This window comes from Hyaena hyaena, unplaced genomic scaffold (assembly GCF_003009895.1).
Source record: "Hyaena hyaena isolate Hyena2069 unplaced genomic scaffold, ASM300989v1 scaffold_0, whole genome shotgun sequence".
NCBI classification, from domain to species: domain Eukaryota; kingdom Metazoa; phylum Chordata; class Mammalia; order Carnivora; family Hyaenidae; genus Hyaena; species Hyaena hyaena.
This window is the reverse complement of record NW_024080632.1, coordinates 8657861-8677741: the sequence shown is the minus strand read 5'-3', so window position 1 is coordinate 8677741 and position 19881 is coordinate 8657861. Positions and strand designations below refer to the sequence as shown.

The following is a 19881-nucleotide window of genomic DNA, read 5'->3' as shown; positions in this document are numbered from 1 at the left end:
CTGGAGCCCAGCCTGTGACACTCTCTATGCCTTCGCCTATGCTCTTAGCCTCCATCAGATAAGTTTCCCTTCTGTAAAATGGGGTGAAAAATCTACTACCTCACTTGACATCAGGAAGTTTCTGAATGAGATGAAACATGGCTGCTACCAATATTAGGAAGACATAATGTAAAAGGGATACTCTACTTATTCCGGATAGATCCAGGAAGAACAATTAGCAGTGGTGGGACAAAGTTACAAGAAGATCGAGTTCGGCTCAATGGAAAGGAAAAATTTCCCACAAATGTCTGCCGATGGGCTAGGTCTTCTTCTTTTTTTTTTTTTAATTTTTTTTTAACATTTATTCAGTTTTGAGAGACAGAGAATGAGAGCGGAAGGGGCAGAGAGGGAGACACAGAATCTGAAATAGGCTCTGAGCCGTCAGCACAGAGCCCGACACAGGGCTCGAACCCACAAACAGTGAGATCATGGCCTGAGCTGAAGTCGGATGCTTAACTGACTGAGCCACCCAGGTGCCCCAAGGGCTAGGTCTTCTCCGGAGATCCTAAGCTCTCTCTCACCAAAGTGTCCAAGACAAGGCACACATGCCACGTTCTTGGATGTTACAAAGGGAATTCAAGGCACTATGGACAAGCACTGACTTCTGATTCGCATTTCAGATCTCTTATTCTCGGCATCTCCAAGCTTTTGGTTCTCCAACTCACACGCCTTATGTCTACATAACCGAAGCTTAACTTCACAGAACTATGGGCGGTGGCAGGGAGGCAGGCTGATCTAGAAGTTAAAGTGTCTGACTTTGGAAACACACCTTGCGGCAACAGTAAGGAAATTGCATCACTCCTCTTGGGTTTTCTTTGCTTAGGTTGACAAGAGGCGAACATGCTCTACTCTACCTCCCTGCCCCCACCCGTCCTATCCAGGTAAGGTGGGAGAACGTTCTGGTAATGAAGGGTTGGCTGACTACTGTGATGAGTGTAGGTGTACATGCTAGGGAGCAGGTCCACTATGTGGAGGGAGAAGACATCGAGTCTCCATCCGAGAAAAGGCAGAAGGGAAGAAGAAGGAGCTGGGAAGCACGCTGACACAGGAAGAAGGATTCTTCCAAAGCACTGAGTGGAGAACAGGAAGGAGCCAACGTGAGAGAGAGGACTCGCCTGATGGGAAGGCATCGATCAATTTTTGGGAGGTGACCATACAAACGCCCTCCTCCTTTTGCTCTGTGGGGTCTTCAGTAAAATTTCTGTGGCTCACTAATGCTGCTGTTGCAGGTGGCCATGTTCCACATCGACCTTGGCATCGGACGAAACAGAGAGACCATCGGGGGCAAGCTGACTTCTGTGTTCCATCTGTCAGAGGAATAAAGTGGCCGGTATCTCACCGGATGCAGAGAGCATCTAACACCCAGCAGGCCCTTGGTGAGAGCTCCTTGGATCTGCAAGTTTCCCCTGGAACATGAGGGCTGTCTTTTTCCAGACCAGTTATGTTTTTCTCTCTGAGAAATGACCAGGCCTTTCGCGTTTTGTGAGCATCGGGTTTCCCATTTACTTTGGCCTGGAGAGAGAGTGAGCTATGGCCCCTGCGTCCCGGGGAGCTCTCTATTACCTCTCTCCATCTCTTTCCCCCCACCCTGTCACACCAACGCCTCGAGCTAATTTGGACAACTCGCTTGTTTCGCTGCCTGAAATCCAATCCTCTGGAACATTTTCTCAAAGGAGAGAAACACTAACGAAGCTATTGAATGGAAATGTCCAGCCCTGAGAGGCAGGTTTTTGGAAGACAAGGAGACCCTGAAGTCTTCACTGGGATAGTATTTTCCCACCTTATTTCCAGAAATCCTGTGGTATCTCAGCATGGATCTCTCTCTCTGTTTATCTGCGGCAATGCATGGTAGATAGACTAATTGGTGACTAAGACATTGTCCCCTCTTCTAGGGCATTCTACTCTGGGAATGGCTTTAACAGGCCAATTTGAAGTCATGTTGAAGACACAAGGTTTCCTTTCAATGGGAATTTTGGGGGGCGTCCTATGGCCAAAGCAATGGCCAAAGCTTACTTAGTAAGCTACTCTCTTTTGCTTCCTTCACCCATAACTGAAAGATATGGACCCCTTGCGTCAGGGGAAGGTAGAGATTTCCAAGAAATAGGGTTGGAAGTTATAGTCTTCCTTCTTCAAGCACTAGTGGTGTGGAAAGCATTGGTCTCCAGGTAACTTGAAAATCAGACCATGTTGTCAGCTGGGGTGAGGATGTGGGGGGATGGAATGTGGGAAGCGGGGGGCATGTAGGTTATGAGTACATTACCCGTGAGTTACAAGTGTCTCACTTCTCATTTCCAAACACAGCAGAGCTCTCTGCTTGAGGCTGCCAGCCTCACAGGCTATCATGTCCTCCAAAGCGTCTTTGCTCCAATATGTGGGCCAATTCTGGATTAAACACCCTGGAAGACCTAACTTGGTGAGTACTTGGAAACTTCTTTACATGGCATCTTGAAATCCAGGGTTTTGGAACCGGAAAGCCAGTCAGAAAGCGAACAGCTACCCCAAGAAGCTTCTGTCTCTATGGGCTGTCACCAGGAATCTGAACGTTTGCCTATAAAACAACAGAGAAATCTGCTCAATGTGGAAATCAGTTTGCTAGGTATAAAAAAACAAACCAAACCAAAACGAAACCAAAAACAATTATACAGGCATTCTGGGTGGCTCAGCTGGTTAAGCATCTGACTCTGGGGTTCAGCTCAGGTCATGACCTCACAGTTCGTGAGTTCAAGCCCCACATTGGGCTGTGTGCTGAGCGTGCAGAGCCTGCTTGGGATTCTCTCTCCCTCTCTCTTTGTCCCTCTCCCCACTCTCTCTCAAAAAAAATAAATAAATAAACTTAAAAAAACAGTTATAAATAATAATAATAAATATTAAATGGTAACATAATAAAAACATATCATTACTCGTAATAATATTGTCAATAATTGTTCTTTATCATCACATCTGTAGAATAGTTAGCATATGCCTGGGTTGGACTATGAGAAAAATAATGGATAGCATATATAACAAGCACGTGCCGTGTTTCAGGACTGTCCTCAGACCTTCACGTGTATGAAATCATTTCCACGCAGTTCCGTGAGGCAGGTACAAGTAATGTTTTCATTGTATGTTTCTGAACAAATGCTTTGCCCCTTGATCTATGCCGCCGCCATATCATGTACTAACCTGCCGAATAAGGTCTATTTCTGGGCTTCAAGCACATCCTGCCCGCCCTTCTGCCAGTGCACACAATTTGATGGTTGTAGCTCGATTGCATGAGTATCCAGAAAGGCAAATAGTTTCACCTTTGGAAGGAAATTAAGGGCTAATCCCACGCATTTAGCCGTCTAGATGGACTTGGAAACAAGCTACCTTGACACTCTCCCGTCCTTAACCTGCGCCTCACGAAGCCACCACTGGTATTTTGGTTTTGAATTGCATCGTATCTTAAGCAATCTGGAAGAAAGGACATCTCTTACAAGGTTGACTCGCTTCATGTAAACGTGTTTTTTAATGTGCCCATTAAGAAGGTTTGGTAGTTTTCCGCATGTGGGTAGGATATGTGTTCTCTTATGGTTTTCTCTAGGCGTCTTATGAAAATTGTTGCTTTTTGGGAGGAATCTTTTTTATTTTTCTAACCGCTGTTTGTGGCCATTTAAGAAGCTATTGATTTGTGAATGTTTAATTCAGTATCTGGCAACAGGACTGAGCTCTGTATTGGGTTGTGATTTTTTTAATGGTTTCCTTTATGTTTTCAAAGGTAAAATATTGTCATCTGCAACTGATATTTTCCTCCTTTTTGGGGCCTATTTATCTATTTTTTATTTTGGCTATATGAATTCTTACAGAGCCTAGGCCTTTCAGGAAAAACGTTAAATGTTAATGGTATCAGTGAACATCATTGTCTTATTTTGATTCCAATAAAAATACTTGTAGTAAATTACCATTAAATGACACTGTGGATGTGGTTTTGAGATAGATAATCGTTAGAATTTTTTTTTAAAGCTATCTTTCCATTCCAAGTTTTATGAAAGGATTTTTGGTGAATGGGTGTCATTTTTTGTTTGTTTGTTTTTGCAATGGCCTTTTATGACTCTATTGGGATTGTTATACATTTCTACTTTGCCTATTAAACAAGCTATTTTATATTGTATTCCTAAACTAAACCCTCCTTGGACCTGACAGATCATCTTTTTAATGTAGAATTTAATATAGCATTTACATTAATTAAGTATTAATTAATTGAGTAGATAAGGGGCACCTGGGTGGCTCAGTCAGTTGAGCGTGTGACTTCAACTAAGGTCATGATCTTGCAGTTTGTGAGCTTGAGCCCCGCGTCAAGTTTTGTGCTGACAGCTCGGAGCCTGGAGCCTGTTTCAGATTCTGTGTCTCCCTCTCTCTCTGCCCCTCCCCGACTCACACTCTGTCTCTCAAAAATGAATAAACATTAAAACATTTTTTAAATAGAGTAGTTAATATAGTATGTAGATTAATTATTAATAAATAAATTATTTAAGTGAGGATTTTGGCATCTGTAACTCTAGGTGAGAGTCTTCTGTAGCTTTTTTTCTGCGCCATTCTTGCTACCAAGTTTATGCTGGCTTCAAAGGATGAAGGAAGAAGGGTTTCACCTTTGCCTATGTTCTGGAACAAATTATATGGCATTGGAATGACCTCTTTGTTCCTTGTGAAAAACTGGCTTTGAAATTGGGCTGCTGAATCTTCCTCGGAGATGATGGTTTTGAATATCGTTCTCTAAGAAACTTGTTCTGTGTTAGCCCTCTGCTACCCCGGCCTATCTGATACTTCCCAGAATATTAACATTTTTGTTGAGATATAAGTTAGGGGTGTGGGTTTGTCCAGTAGACTGTGTATTTTTTAAATAGTCTCATGCAAACCGTGTAGCTGAAAGTTAGGATCCAGAATATATAAGGAACTCCTACACCTCACCAGCATAAAGCCCAACCCAATTAAAAAATGGGCAGAAGAACTGAATAGGCAGTTCTCCAGGGAAGGCATTCAAATGGCCAATGGGTACGTGAAAAGGCACTCAACATCGCTAATCTTCAGGGAACTGGAAAACAAAACCACAATGTGATATCATCTCACACCGATGAGGACGACTATGATCCACATGAGCAGAAGAAGATAACAGGCACTGGGGAAAATGTGGAGAAAAGGGACCCCTCATGCACTGTTGGTGGGAATGTAAATTGGTGCAGCCACAGTAGAAAACAGTGCGGAGTTTTCTCAAAATATTAAAGATAGAACTACTGTGCGATCCAGCAATCCCACTTTGGGGCATATAACCAAAGAAGTTGAAATCAAGATCTCAAAGAGATAGCTGACTTTCCATGTCCCGGCACCATTATTCACTATATCCAAGACATGGCTGCAATCGAAACGTCCAGCAGAGGGTGAATGGATAAAGAATATGTGATGCTTACATATATTGGAATATTATTCAGCCTTAAGGAAAGATACCACTTAACTGTGGAATCTAAAATAATCAAACTCATAAAAACAAAGAGTAGAATGAAAGTGGCCAAGGGGTGGGGGATGGGACCCAGGGGGTTGTTGGTCAAAGGGTACTAAGCTTCCGTTATGCAAAATTAATAAGTCCAGAGATGTACTGTATATAGTATATATAAGTATAGTGCCTTATATATAGTATAAGTATATACTATAAGTATACTTATATACTATATATATATAAGAATAGTGCCTATAGTTCACAACACTACATTGTATACTTAAATATTTGCAGAGAGCATAGATCTTATGTGCAGTGTTCTTATCACACACACATGCACACAAATAACGGAGAGGGCTGAGGGAAACTTTTGGAGGCGATGGGTTTATGGCATAGATTTTGGTGGTGATTTCATGGATGTATATTTCAAGTTCATCAGGTTGTATAAATTAGATACTTATCATTTTCTGTATGTCAGTCATTCCTTAATAAAATGATTTTTAAAACCCTCATGTCTCTCTCTCTTTCTTTCTTTCTTTCTTTCTTTCTTTCTTTCTTTCTTTCTTTCTTTCTTTCTCTTTTCTAATATTATTTATAGTTTCTCTATCCTCTCACCTGGATCGATTTTTTAAATATCAGTGTTATTCAATACTCATGGTTGTCAACAACAGCGACCAATCTGCCAGACACCATTCTTAATACTTGACATAGAAGAACTCATTGGAACCTCACAACAACATCAACAGGTAGGTGGTATTATTGTCTCCAACTTACAGATGAGGAAATAGAGACTCAGAGAGGTCAAGTGACTTGCCCAAGGTCACCCCGCTAGCAAGTGATAGAGCTAGAAGCCAAGCCCATATTTCCTCCCTACGGAGCCTGGATACAGAGCTGATACACAATGAATCAATGAATATCTTGAAATTTAAAAGTAGAACAATTGATGTGACTGAAAAGCAGAGGGAGAGTAAAATGATAGCAGAACTGTTAAATAGTGGTGATGGCTTGCCTCCCCCATCTTTCAGGAGAGTTGATCCCAGGGACTTTCACATTCACTTCATTCATTAATCCATTGAACTCACTCTTTTCTAAATATTTATCAAAACTTTATTGTGCTTCTAATAATGATCTGGGCACTAATCCATGGATTTGAGATGCATTAGATAAGCAAACAGACAATAGTCCCTGCGCTGGTGACTCTGACATCTTAGCTATCAGGTTGGAAGCAGGGAGAAGAAGGGGATGGTAAAACTTCCTGCAAAAAAAAATAGTGGATAGCATGGCATTTGGGTAAATGGTTAGTTTGATTCAAGTCTGATGAGTGTATTTCTAGTTATCTGTCTATAGATGTTCTCATTCTACAAATGTTTCAGCAACTATCATGTGCTGGTCCTCGGCGTGGGGGACCAAACAAGCCCCAGATGAGGGAGCTGAGGCCATTTTACCGAAACACAATCATCAAATGCTTCTCCCAGAAGGGATGAAATTGACCTCATTGCCCACAGGAAGCAGGGACATTTCACTGGTACCAGGAGACCTTTAAACAATGACGTGCACACTCCAGGCTCTCTAAGATTGAAAGAGACAGGCATCCCAGTGGCTTTTCCTGCCTCACCTCCCCCTCCGGTCATCAAGGCAAAGTCGGGCTGCAGACGGGCCCCGCTGCCTTCAACACGGGTCTTGCATTAGATGTGTGTCAACAGAGATTAGCTCAGCCCCACACGCCGCCATTCGCCATTTGTTAGGCCACCTTCACCAACCCCGTAATCTAATCTCGGCTGGAGCAGTGCCTTTTCCAGGTTAAATGCATTAAAGGAGCGGGGGGTGGGGGGGTGGGCTGCTCAGGGCTGCGTGGCCTCTCTCTTTCTGACAAGCCTGACCCCACTCCAAACCCCTTTTCCCCAGAGACGCCAGGGGTCAGAACCTCCCCGGTGTGGAAGAGAGCACACTCGACCCAAAAGATGAGAGGATATTGGAAACATATTCCGCAGGCGTCCGCGCTTCGGAAATCCAAGCAGAGCAGGAGGTGACAAGTTAAAGCTTTCACTGCTGGAACTGTTTTTGCCTCTCTAGGTTTCAGCAAGAACTTGATAGAGATGTTGGTGGGGTGGGTGGGAGAGGTGAGGAGGGAAGCAGAGGGAGCCGGGAGCAGATGGTACCTGAAGGCAGGGGAGGGATGTTTTAGACACCTTTCCTGGAAATTTATGGGGGACGGCTCTCCACGGCCCGGCTCCATTCCCATACACGTGTCCTAGAATCATGGGCTAGTTCTCAGACAAATAAACGTTTCATCGGCAAATCTCACCTTGCCTTTTGCTCCGAGCTCCTCTGAAACCTTGACTGGTGTGAGTGGGTATCCGTGTGGCTTGCCGCCATTTGTGCTCCACGTGGAACAGGGTCAGGATGAGAGGGTCTCTTTCCTCTGAGCATGTCTGCTTCTCTGTTCCTGTGATATTCTTCCTGCAGCCGAAGCTCCCCCCCGTTCATCCCTGCAGAGCCGCATCTCGGAGGTTTTCTCTCTTACTTAGTGTCTCTTAACTCTGCTCATTGTAAGACTGATAGCCACTGCCCTGGACCAGCCACCACCATCTCTAAAATGGCACTGAAATGGGTCTCACACACACACACACACACACACACACACACACACACACTCCTCTCTCTGTGCTTGACCCAAGTAGAATCTTAAGGTCTCCACTCCTTTTTGTCTGTTTTTATTTTTTCCATGTGATGTTATTTGTGTGAGCACCTTCTGTGTTACTGTGAGGAGGGGTGGATCTTTCTTTTTCATCGCTGCGTCGGATTCTGCATTGTGTGATTACAGCACAATCACCCCTTCGGCCTACTTTCTGCGGTAATGGGCACACGGGAATTTTTCCATTTGGGGCTCTTATAGGTAACAGTGCCATGAGGGTCCAGGTCGTCCCTTTTGGTGACCGTGTGTGTGTGGTAGGTAGAAAGTGCTTTTTAAAAAAAAAAAAAAGTTTTAATGTTTGTTTTTATTTTTGAGAGAGAGAGCACACAAGTGGGGTTGGAGCAGAGAGAGAGGGAGACACAGAATCTGAAGCAGGCTCCAGGCTTTGGGCTGTCAGCACAGAGCCCGATGCAGGTCTTGACCCCATGAACTGCAAGATCATGACCTGAGCCAAAGTTGGACGCTTAACCAACAGAGACCCCCACATGCCCCGAAAACACTTTTCTTAAGTCACAAAAACCTGATTGCTCCTCTCTTTCCGGAGCTTCAACAGATTCTTATCCCCTTCTGATAAAGGCCCACCTCCTCCCTGTGGCCACCAAAGGGCTGAAAGGTCTGGTCTCTGCTGGTTCCCCACCCTGACAAAGGGTGTCAGAGGGGTGCAGTCAGGACACAAATGAGGGGAGGGGCCCTGGGCGGCTCAGTCAGTTTTGCAGCCTACCTCGGCTTAGGTCATGATCTCGTGGTTCGTGAGTTCGGGCCCCACGTCGGGCTCCATGCTGATCCCTTCCCCACCACTCTCTCAAAATAGATAATAAGTAAGTAAGTAAGTAAGTAAGTAAGCAAGCAAGCAAGCAAGCAAACAAACAAACAAACAAACAAATTAGTTAAGTATGTAAGTAAATGAGTACCGAAGTAAGTAAATAAGTAAACAAGCAAATAAGTAAGTAAATAAATAAGTAAATAAACAGATAAATAAACACATAAGTAAGTAAATAAAGTAGATAAGTAAATCAGTAAGTAAACAAACAAGCAAATAAGTAAATAAATAAACAAGTAAATAAATAAGTAAACACATAAGTAAATAAAGTAGATAAGTAAATAAGTAAACCAACAAGCAAATAAGTAAGTAAATAAACAAATAAATATGTAAGTAAGTAAATAAATATGTAAATAAGACCTGCACCAAACCCCTTAACAATTTCAACAACAGAGATTAGAATCTGCACTGCGGAGAGGGCTCTTGGGAGGGAAGCTAGAGTGGGTCAAGCTAAGCGTACAAAGGAGAATAGTGAGGACCCGAGAGAAAGCTGGAAGGTTCCTGAGAGACGCTTGTAGGAGGGAGAGGGTCTCCGACTCCATCGCCATCACAGGACCTGGGACACAGCCGGTCCTCATTACGTATATGCTGCCTTCTCCCTGCTTGTTGGTTTTTCCTTTAAGTTGAGTCTGCCCGTCATTTCCGGTTTATCGTCCACTTCCTGTCATTTTGTTGAGACATAACTGGCACAGGACACTACGGTGGTGTCAGGTGTACAACATAACACCCCAGTATTTGTCCACATTCTGAAACGACCACCTCAATGGGTCTAGTTAGCATCCGTGCCCATCACACAGGCCACCTTCCTCTTATGGCGATGACCCACGTCTCACTTGGTTTCCGGAGGGTCAGGGTAGCAGTCACGTGGGGGGAACAGCATGTTCCCCAGGCCCGCCCCAGTGTGCCCTATAGCAAGGTCACCAAGGTTCGCGAAGAGCGCGGTGCTTGGCAGTACAGCTAACGGTGAAGGGAGACAGACACCCTCTCGGCAGAGCGCGGAAGGAACGGGTCAGAGGGACGGGCAGCCATGCTTGGAGGTGGTGCTTCCCCATCCCCACGTCGCATGGGGGGGTGGCCTCGAGGGATCTGAATCACTGACAACTTACAGCAGGGGATGAGGAGGCCAAGGGGTTCTGGTGAGTGAGAAAGGTGCGGAGAGGGCTGAGCCATGGGGAGGGATGGAGGAGAGAGCTCAAAGGTGCCTGAGTCATACCTGGTCCCTGGGGCTATGACGAAGAGAAGAGGCATGCTTCTTAGGGGACAAGGCTTTTGAACTGTTCACTCAGGAGAGATAGCTATGCGCCAGATAAAAGTGTCCCAGTCCAGGGAACAGTGACACCAAAGGCCCTAGGGAGGGATCTGGCCTCCCACTAGGGCCAGCAGTCCTGGTTCTTTGGGGCTGGGGGGGCTTGGGAACAGGTGAGCTCAGACTCCATGCTGGACCAGAAGGCGCCTCAGGGCCAGACTCAGGAGCGCGGGCTTTTTCTGAGTTAGGCAGGAACTTGGTAATTCTGCAGTCTAGCTCTTGCCTGGGCGGTGACTCAGTGCTCCGTGGTTTTTCTTTGGTCCTTGGCTCCCGTTCCCAGTCCAGCCCCTCCTCATCTTTCCTTCAGTCTGGGCCCCACCCAGCCCAACTGAGTCATTCCTTCCCCCTCTGGGGGAGGAGCCCGGACTTGCGTGAGTTAAAGCCTTGCAAGGGATTTTGATGTACATTTAATGTAGAGACCCAGTGGATCAAAGAGATTAATCTCTCTTTCTCTCTGATCTATCTATCTGTCCATCTGTCTGTCTGTCTATCTATCCTTCCATCCTTCCATCCATGATCCATCTAAAAATCGTCTCTCTATGATCTATCTATCTAAAATATCTACCCATCCATCTATTCACCTGTCCACTTATCTATTTATTTATATATCCATTTTTAATCAGGCAAAAAAGAAAATCCTGGAAGAATATTAAAACGACATGTTTGTCTCTCTTAGTATAGTAGCTAAGAAGTGACATTTACGAAAACAGAAAAGGAGAAACACAGAGGGAAAAAGATTAGGAACGTCTCACCCATTTAACTCTCATTCACAACACCACAATGAATAACTAGGTACTTAAATATCGTTCAACAGTCATGTGGATTTCCTTCGGTAAAATTCCCAGAAGTAGAATGGCTTCATCAAGACATATCAAGTTTTCAAAGTTTTGGATACATATTGTCAAATGGTTCCCGTCCAAATGAACACCACTTCGGACCTCCTTCAGTCATGTTTCTTTATTTATCTTTCAAAAGACAACTAAAACACAAGAGAAACATCATAAAGGATTTTACCTCCATATGTGTTAAGCAAAGGGTTATGAGCTCTCTTCCATAAAGTCATCAGAGAATAAGCCAACTTCTAAATCCCAAAAGGAAAATAAAATGTGACAGGGCTATGGATTAATATATGATAGAGTGTGAAAAATTCACTAATGAGTATTTTTCTTCAATATTCATACCTATCCATTACCAAAGCTATAAACACAAGCTATAATCGCGGTGACTTATTTTACTCCCCAATTTACGATCAAAGCCTATTTACCATTCTTGTGAGAGTTGGCGGTAACGGATGTACATACAGTGTTGGTAGTATTCTGAAACAATATAGCTTTATGATAGCATTTGACGCTGTACATCAAAACCCTTAAAAGTATTCGCGTTCCCTGAATGCTTCCTCTTGTGGGCGTTTTTTCTAGAGAAATAAAAGGAGATGTGCGGCCCATTTGGGTTACCAACCTATTCATTGTACCACTGAAATAATAGCAAAAAAAAAAAAAAAAAAAGCAGAAACAAAGGAAATAATCAACAATATTGATTGGTTAGGGGCACCTGGGTGGCTCAGTCGGTTAAGCGTCCGACTTTGGCTCAGGTCATGATCTCACGGTTCCTGGGTTCGAGCCCCGCGTCAGGCTCTGTGCTGACAGCTCGGAGCCTGGAGCCTGCTTCAGATTCTGTATCTCCCCCTCTCTCTGACCTCCCCTGCTCACGCTCCCTCTCTCTCTCAGAAATAAATAAAACATTAAAAAAAATTTTAAACCAATATTGATTGGTTAAATACATTGTAGAATATTATAGCCTGAGAAAAAGTCGTACTGTGTGAAACCCAAGATACAGCCAATTGTAAGCAGAAACTAAGAAAAAGCAGTAATCAAAACCGTGCCCCCAGAATGATCTCTGTAAAGCACTGATGCTCCCTGCTTACACAATAGTTTTATTTTGGAAAGTCTTGTGCAATTGAAATTTTGCATAACTCAGAAAAACTTGTTTGTGATCACCGCATAGTTTAAAGTTGCAAAACTTTTGACGTGGTCTTTGTGTGCAGGCGTGAGCTGTCATTCAAATATTTCCCTTTCCATTGTTGAAGTAGCCAGGGTCCACAGGAAAGGGAGAGCCAGGAGCTTCTGAATACCTCTTCTACACCTCACTCCGTGTTGGCTGCTGAGAAGTTCTGATTCAAGGGGGGTCTGCGTGGCTCAGTCCATTAAGCATCTGACTTCGGCTCAAGTCATGATCTCACAGTTTGTGAGTTTGAGCCCCGTGTCAGGCTCTGTGCTGACAGCTCAGAGCCTGAAGCCTACTTCGGATTCTGTCCCCACCCCTCCTCTCTGCCCCTCCCCTGCTTGCACTCTCTCTCTCTCTCAAAAAAAAAAAAAAGTTCTGGTTAAACACTTCATGGTGATTCCATAGGTAGGTTAAGATAGTCTTAGTGATGCTCACCAAATACTCCCCACACTCTGTCTCTCCCAATGCCTTCGACAATCCCTGCTTTCCTTGTGATTGGGTGGGATCATGTAACCAAATCTAGCCAATGAGCTATACGAACAGAGGTGAGAAGCATCCCTTCCTGCCTGGAGCATTTACCTGCTGGTGTGCATCCCCTCCCCCCACCCAAGATCTTTTCCTCCTCTTTTGTGAGCGTTGTATTCCAAATGCTAGCCTCTCCATGATCCTTGCTCTTAAAAGGAGCGTGGCATGAATCAGACCCGTGAGGAACACGTGGCATGAATATCATTGTAACCTGCCGAGATGTGGGGGCCGTTTGTTACTGCAGCATAATGTAACCCCTTCACACTTACAGAGTGACCTGCAGGCAAGCTGCATCAAGCGCCGCCTGGGGCTTGTCAGAGATGCAGCATCTTGGGCCCCCCGTGGACCTGCTGAATCAGGATCTGCATCTTGACAAGGTCCCCTAGGTGATCTGTGGGCACGTTAACGATCGCAGAGTGCCTCTCTAGTGCATCCTGATTGATAGTCAGGGGAAGGGAAGCAGCACAGTGTAGAGGTCAAGAACGTGTGCACAAAAGCCTGGCTTCCAGCAGGTAGACCACCCAGCCTCGCCGAGTCTCCCCCAGAGCGATGCGAGGATTGAATGAAATAACGCACACCCCACGCCCGGTGCCTGTGAACGCTCACTCGGTGAGACCTGGCGTTCTCATTTCAGAAAGGGAATAGGGGCGCCTGGGTGGCTCAGTCGGCTCAGCATTCAACTCCTGGTTTGGGCTCCAATCAGGATCTCACCATTCGTGAGTTCAAGCCCCCTGTCGGGCTCTGTGCTGACAGTGTGGAGCCTGCTTGAGATTCTCTGTTTCCCTCTCTCTCTCTCCCTCCCTCTGCACCTCACACCCCTCCCCCCCCCACACACAAATAAATAAAATTTTTTAAAAAAGGAATAAACCACCACGTGTCCGGACTGGAACCTTGGCTTTCTAAAGGCGTTCTCCTCTACCTCCGCAACAAGAATGACATCTTTTGAAGACGCAGGACGGCAACTAATATAAGAATTCCGCAAATATTGATCAATTAACCCACCCACAGCGAGGTCTCTGTCAACCACTCCATCAGCGTCAAATGATGTGTTTATGTACTTAATTCCTTTCCTGCCGTGTTTCTGCAGCTCAGTGGACCGACTCTTTGATCTTGCAGGCAGGAGACCTCCCCGGGCCAGACCGAAGTGTTTGCAAAGGTAAGGACAGCTGTTAGCTTCGAGGTTTTTTTCTTTTTCTTTTTCTTTTTTGGAGGATTACCACTCCATTTAGCCTTCCTGTGCCTCCATGGGGCCACTGCCTTTGAGAACCAAGGGTGCGAGGGATCGTTCAGCAGAAGGAAAAACACGCGCATGCATTCACACACACCCTCTCCATTTCTGTCCGAGGCAGAGAAAAGGAACTACCCCGAGGGTAAGCGCAGTGATCATCAGATTTCAGCACTTTCTTTCCCTCTCCAGAAAGGCTCTCCGGTCTGTTTGTTCATTCCATCCTGAGTCTTCCTGTGAGGAAGCAAATGCAGGGATTATTCTTTTTTTTTTTTTTTTTTTGTAATGAGCAAAAAGCGAAGTTGAACGGCTCACCTAAGGCCATGGAGAGCGGTGATGGAGAAGGGAGCTTGCGTGCTGGGCAGGCCAGGGTACCAGGCCAGAGGCCACCAAGCAAGAGCCCCAGGGCCTCTTAGACATGCTGCTAATCTCTTGAAGCCCAGTTTCCATGTTCAAACGAGGGCACATCAGCCCCTCCAGCTGGGAATCCGTCCTCCACCGCCATCTCACACCCCATGCACTTGGGAAAGCCAACTTGAATTCTTCTTAAAAATCAGAGTGTTGGATGCAGCAATCCTTGTGGAATCTTCCAGTAACAATGACAATGAATTGGATATTATCGAAAACAGGCATTGGGCATAGCTCATTTAATCCTCTTGGTGAGAGGAACAGATAGAGAGAGGGTCAGACAGAAGGAAAAAGGTCAAGGGAGGAGAAAGAGAGGAAGACACACACACACACACACACACACACACACAAGGAGAGAGTTAGAGAGAGAGGGAGGGAGGGAGAACGCCCGAGTGCTGCTTACCAGGAACTGTTAGCATTTCATCCTTTACCAACAATGGAAATTAGACATAGAGCCAAATCACACATGGGAAACAGAAACCCAACAGGAGACAGAATGGTGGCCAGTCTTTGACGTGGTGACAAGCTGTCCCAGTTTCTCAGGGGCCAAGAGGTTTTTCCCCGGAGGTGGGACTTTCAAGGCAAAAACTAGCAAATTCCTGAGAAATCTGGGACCAGTTGGTCACCCTGATCTGATGAGACCACAGCTGGTAATACTAAGTGTCCAGAAAGTGGGGGGGGGGGGCAGCGGGGAGGATGCTTTAGGGATCAAGGAGACAGGTGACCAAGAAGGATTTGACTAAATGTTTCAAGAGAGGGATCAGGAAGCTCCCGGGGGCACCTGCTGTCCTCTGTGCGGTGTGGAACTGCCTGGAGGTTTCCAGGGTCTGGGGTGCGAAGAAAGGGGGGATCAATTCTAGGGGAGGAAAGGCCGGCGGGGAAGAAACCGTCTTCAGAAGGTGGGCACCCAATAAGTGCCCTTGAAGAATAAGCTCAAAATAGCAAATAATGATTCCACCATGAGATTTTTTTTTTAAAGAGGGGTATCAGGTCAGTAGGGAGGATGGGAAGGCTCTCCCGTGCCTGGCATCACCCTTCTGGCAGGGAAAAAACCAACAGAGCAAGTTCATCACACCGATTGCTTCACGCTCCGGCAGGCAAGTGATAAAATCATCAGATAAGGGTCCCCCAGCCCGTCTCCCGCAGTCACTTTCGCCCAGCGCGCCGTGTCTAGAATAATGAAGGCGGCTTGATTAAATGTTCTCTGGCCACAGCCGCTGTGCTAATTTGGAGATGGGCTTATTAGTTTAATGACCGCTCCAGATCATCAGAATTCATTAGCATTAGTGCCCAGGCTTCCCTCGACATCACCCCAAGGCTCCCGGCTGCCACGGCCGCCGTTCCTCTATTTACATCACTCCCGTTTCTGGAAAAGGATGTGTGCATGTGTGTGTGTGTTCACGCGTGTGCGTGCGTATGTGCACATATGTGTGCGAGTGCATCTGAGGCTTCCTGTGTGTTTTGTGTGCATCGTGACATCAGCCCTTCTCCTCAGAGTGAGAGGTTACTGTAGCTCTTTCTTCTTCCAGCACGTCCCTAATGTACAAAGGGGGTTTCTGAGCGTTTTGGTGAAATAGTCTTTTTTATCAGACCGGAGTATGAGCATCAAAGCCTTTCCTCTGACCCGAAGGCTCTGCATCGTCATTTGCCTTACACCTGCTGTTCTCTCTGTATTTCATCTCTGATGTGTCCCCTTCCCTCCCCTCCAGACATACGGGGCTCCTTGCTGTTCCTCACACAAACAGGGCATGGTTTCTACCCCAGGGCCTTTGCACTGGCTGTTTCTTCTCCCTGGGACACTCCTCTCCAGGATAGCTACATGCGATGCTCCTTCCTCCCAACTCTTGGCTCAAATGGCCTCTCTTGGAGGACGATTCTGACCGCCCCATTTAAAATGACAACCTCCCTAACCCTCCCGCTGCATTCACTGGCTTTGTTCAACTCTACCGGACACGCTGCATCATTTACTTATGTATTTTTTTCAGTGTCACTGTAATGGCACTGCTGGCTGTTTTGCCTCCTGCTCTGTCCCGAGTGCTTAGAACTGTCAGAGAATCAATGTTCAGTTGTTGAATGAATGCATGAAAGAAGAAATAACCAAGTGAATGGGGTCGATAGGCACGAAGACGGGAGAGTGTGGACTCGAGGAGGGAGTGTCCAGGGAGGACGCAGAGTGTCCGAGATAGGTCAGTGACAGCGGCAGCCACAGTGCAGGAACCGGCCAGCCTTCAGCCCCCTCCCCCTCCTAGACCAGCCGCATTTTATACAAGGGGACCTGCCGGGAGTGGGACTGATCCCACAAGGGGCCCTGGCCTGTGGTGTTACTCGGTGGAGACGGAGATGGGAGGGGCCCTGTGGTGCCCTTTCTTCCTGAACTGGGGTTGGAGAGCGCTGAGCGGAAGTGACGGTGGTATCTGGGGACAGGCAGGCAGCCCTGGGACAAGCCCGGGGCAAAGCTTAGGCCATAGGAAACAGGACAGGCTGAAGTAGTTGGGGAGAAGATTCTGGGAGGGGAGGGAAGATGTGCAGGCAAGTGAGTGAGCAAGGCGACCGTCAGAAGGGGGAAGCAAGTGGGGCTGAGTTGTGTTCAGAAGAGACGGGGGATCTCAAACGGCTGGTTGTGGGTGTTCCCTCGAGTTTCCTTTGTTTAGAGAGAGAGAATCTTAAGCTGGTTCCATGCTCAGCACGGAGCCAGACGCAGGGCTGGACCCCACGACCCTGGGATCATGACCTGAGCCCAAATCAAGAGTCAGCTTAAAGGACCGAGGCCCCCAGGCGCCCCTCCTTCAAGTTCCCTCATATCTAGCACCTCCTCCCGAGAGGCTTTGCCCTTCTCATTTGGGGATTTCTTTCTTTTTTCAAAAAAATTATTTTTTAATGTTTTTATTTATCTCAGAGAGAGACAGCATGAGCAGAGGAGGGGCAGAGAGAGAGGGAGACACAGAATCCAAAGCAGGTTCCAGGCTCTGAGCTGTCAGCACAGAGGCTGACACGGGGCTCGAACCCACAACAGTGAGATCATGACCTGAACCGAAGTTGGACACTTAACCGACTGACTGAGACACCCAGGCGCCCCTCTCGTTGGGGGATTTCTGACAGGTCGCTTCTCCCCTATCTCCCTCTCCATGCACTGCCCCCCTGGGGTCATGAAGCGGTTGTTACGCAACCAAAGACCTTTGCTAACACACAGGGGTCAGGAATTCTAAATTGGATTTGATTCGATTCCTCTTTTTCTCATCTGTAAAGTGGGTCATCTGTAGGGAAAACGCCAACGCCTCCCCACAGGCATGGAGGTTTCCAGCTCTCCACCTCTGTGGGATCGTACAGAGTACAAGGAGAGAAAGCGTGTAACGCAGAAAGATTTTTTTTTTTCTAAGGCAACTACTTTCTTTTTAAAGATTTGTCAATTTCATTTTCATTATTACTAAAGGACTAAATAGTCAATGTGGCCAACATGGGAAATGCCGAGGAAATGGGGGATATTCCGCCGCTCATTCTTGCAAAGATCATCTGTCCTACGTATTTTCTTGATGGCAAGGGGCACACACTCACCTGATTTCTGAGATCAGGGAGCATATGAAAATAAACAATAAGTACATGAATCTAACCTTTGGCAGCATGTATCCCACACGCGCTGAGAGCTGACATCAATTAGTATTGAAATGAAAGACATCTTAGAATTTAAAAATTATAAAGGAGATACATACATACGCACATACACTTACAAAATCCCTCTCATGCCCTTTGCTCTGGGTCTGATGCTTTTCACTTCATGTCAACTATACCCATGTCTGGCCACTTTGGCTACAGAACTTGGCTTCCAGAAGATGTGGTAGGTGGTTGCCAAATTCTCGTAAGTTTTACCCATCCCTTCCCTTTAGTCCTACAAATTAGTTTCTTGGGAATTAATTCCCTAGTCGTTTTTCTAGACTATTTAAAAATCATATTCACAAGCCAATTCTGCTTAAATCTTGAACTCACAATTCACCAAGTTTAGTTCACTTGTGAACTAAAACAAGAGTTTTTGAACCTTTCTGGTTCTTTCCACTCACTTTCCTTGATCTGTGTAATGCGAGGAGTGACAGCATCTTCTCTGGGAAGTAATTGAAAGGATCATATCTGCCTATGAGGCAGATATAAGGAGCTTTGATGGGAGACCCTGGCATAGAGCAAGTGTTCCCTAAATGGTAGCAAAGACAAAGGTTCGACATTTGCAAAAGTTTCCAAACAGAGCCTGGAATACTCAGTAAATGTCAACTACATTATTATACATTAGTGGATAATTCGTAGTCCCAATGAATGTTCGAACAGTAAAGGCTCTGATAAGTCCTGTAATATAAGAACCTATTCAAATGCCTTCAACCCAGTGTTCCTTCCCCACCCTACCATGGGAAGTTTGATCATTTTGGAGGAGGAGAAGAGAAAACAAATTCGAAAAAATATATACATGTAAACACAATGAAGAAAATAAAAATGGCTAATTTGTAATTTAACTTGAAAATGTTTACTTTCTTCTGCCCTTCCAAATGTGTCCTAAACATGTATGTGTATATATGTACAAAAATGTGTGTGTGTGTGTGTGTGTGTGTGTAAGAGAGAGACAGAGGGTGGGGGGAGAGAGGGAGGAGACGGAGGAAGAGACAGAGAGATGAAACCGTATACACCTTCTGGTGACTAACTCCAAATGTCTCCAGTCCGTAATAAAGCGCAAGCATCGTTCCATTGGATCTTTCAAATGACAAGGAAGACTTAGCAGAACCTCCCCGCAGACACAAACGGCCCCAGCCCAGGGGCCTGTCTACCTCCTGCGCAGCCGTGGACCCGTGGCGTTGAAGGTGTATGGGAATCACAGGGGCGAACATCATTTGTCCGTCAAAAGCGCGACCCAATAGCTGGTGACGGAAACTATGGCCCCGGGCTCTGTGGCAAACGCCTAGGAGCTCCTTCAGAGAGAGGATGGTTCAAAGTGGGAAAGCGAGAGCATCTCCCCACCCCTTTATTAAAAACATTTTTTCCCCTTAACCTGGAGGTAGAGTTTAATTAGAAGGTTTTTCTCCAGGCGTTTGTTCCCCTTCCTCATTCTCCCCTCGTCCAAAGAGCCTGCCTGGGAAACGGCTTCTCAAATGCGCACAGATTTATCCCAATCAAGTAATCTGCTCTCTGTGGAACACGAGGAACAGCCCTGCTCCCTCAGCGTGACCCTCTCTGGACTCTTTTGACTTTTGTGCTGAATTTCTTTCGTTTTGATTTTTATTTTTAAGTAGGCTTCACGCCCAGGGTGGAGCCCGACGCAGGGCTTGAACCCATGACCCTGAGATGAGATCTGAGCTGACATCAAGAATCAGACGCCTGACTGACCTATCCAGGCACCCACCCCTCTGTCTGCTGAACTTCTTTAGATTGTGAGCTT

At 46.0% G+C, this 19881-nt stretch overlaps 1 long non-coding RNA gene across 3 annotated transcripts; it reads left to right on the top strand.

Moving 5' to 3' along the window:
- The first annotated feature begins 481 nt into the window (after positions 1-481).
- On the top strand, positions 482-5991 carry LOC120227733. 3 transcript variants are annotated; one of them, XR_005527362.1, is made up of 5 exons: positions 482-1186; positions 1269-1415; positions 2341-2452; positions 2986-3120; positions 4560-5991. It is a non-coding gene; the product is annotated as an uncharacterized LOC120227733 (long non-coding RNA). The 3 variants fall into 3 exon arrangements; XR_005527349.1 differs by lacking the exon at positions 4560-5991 and having other exon boundaries at positions 838-1186; positions 2986-3670; XR_005527357.1 differs by lacking the exon at positions 4560-5991 and having other exon boundaries at positions 839-1186; positions 3064-3670.
- Positions 5992-19881: the final 13890 nt, after the last annotated feature.